The following is a 1,612-nucleotide window of genomic DNA, read 5'->3' as shown; positions in this document are numbered from 1 at the left end:
TACCAGACTCTGTGTGGTCCTTTCGTTACAGCTTAGGTCATAGGAGAGTCATTCTGCCAGTTTTCATGTCATTCTCAGTGAGAGTTGCTCAATATGTAGTTGTAGTTTTGATGGGTTCATTGTGGGGAGGTGAGCTGAGGGTCCTCCTATTCCACCATCTTGATCCTGCCTCTTGCATTTTCTAGATTTTATTAAACAACCATATATGATTGGTGTAATAAGCATTTAGCAAAGGGAGAAAGAGAATGAGTCCACAGGTCCTACAAGGAACAGGTAAACCCGTGGAAGCCCTCAGGCAATGTTTCCAAACTTGGCTGCATATTAGTATCATCTGGGGAGTTTTTAAACATCTAATGGCCTGGCTGCCCCCAAGACCAATTCAATATAAATCTCTGGGGCTAGAACCCAGGCTTCAGTAGTGTTTAAAGCTCCCCAGCTGTTTTCAATGTGTAGCCAAAGTGGAGAACCCCTGCCTCAGGAGAGTTCCTGCATTTTCTTGTTCTTGGTAGGTCCTGGTAGTCCTGGCTTATGGGAGGCTTCCCAGGTCCCTACAACCAAGCTCATCCCCAGGAGAGACATCAGTGTTCCTTGGCTCCCAGTATGAACATGGTTTTGTTCAGATTTCAGAATAAATGGATGAAGGATGAAATGAAATGGATCAGGGCTAGAAATGACTTTGGCCACTGGATGAATATAGGGAGAAATAGTTGAAAGAAATGTGAGTTAGAATATCTAGGTTCTTTGTGAGGTCTGTCATCCAACAGCTATGTGATCTTAGGTTACTTTTCACTGAACCTCAGGTTCCTCATGGCTCTGCCTTTCTGTGATCTATTAGGATTAAGTGAACTAAAACACATGAAAAGAGTTTTGTGAAATGTAAGATACTATATAAGTATTATTATTTTTATTATTTTGTAACTAATAATATGAAGAATGTACTCAGAGAAAGATGATATCTGAGGAAGACAAGAGAAAGGTTGAATTCCCCTCCCATAGGAGACCCAGGCTTCTGGATGGACAGGGAGAACTAAGTTCAAAGCGAATTAAAGAAGGGTCAAATCCATGGACTGAAATGAAAAGCAACTTGACAGGCTAAACACGAAACACTTCTTTCTCAGAAATCCAGAGAAGAGACTCTGAGAAAGATCTTCCCTTTGCTTTTATGATGGCTTCCAGGAATTTATCCCAAAGTGGTGATGTCTCAGAATAAATAGGTTTTCTTCTCATAATTAAGCCAGAGGTTCTGGAAAAGGGCTGAGCACAAGGCTGAATTCACTACTGAGATTGCTTGCAATTTAGCTTAGGTCCCAATGAGGCGGTCCCTATGTGTCACCAAAAAACGTATCCTTGCATATAGCTTTTTAAATTGGTGGTGATTTTCCAGAATCCTTGCATCTGGACAACATCCTACTTATGTCTCTAGACTGACTTTATTTTCCTCTGAAATTAATTTATTCTTTGAAAATAATAGGCCCTGGAAGGAACTTTTCTGCAGCCCTCTTTTTTTTTTTTTTTTTTTTTTGGGGCCCGGGGGCCCCCCCCCCGCTCCAGCCTCTCCCGTCACGGAGCACAGGCTCTGGACGCGCAGGCCCAGTGGCCATGGCCCACGGGC

The sequence above is a fragment of the Lipotes vexillifer genome, unplaced genomic scaffold, assembly GCF_000442215.2.
Source record: "Lipotes vexillifer unplaced genomic scaffold, Lipotes_vexillifer_v1.1 scaffold809, whole genome shotgun sequence".
NCBI classification, from domain to species: Eukaryota; Metazoa; Chordata; class Mammalia; order Artiodactyla; family Lipotidae; genus Lipotes; species Lipotes vexillifer.
The sequence above is the reverse complement of the archived record's forward strand: the minus strand, read 5'-3'. Positions refer to the sequence as shown.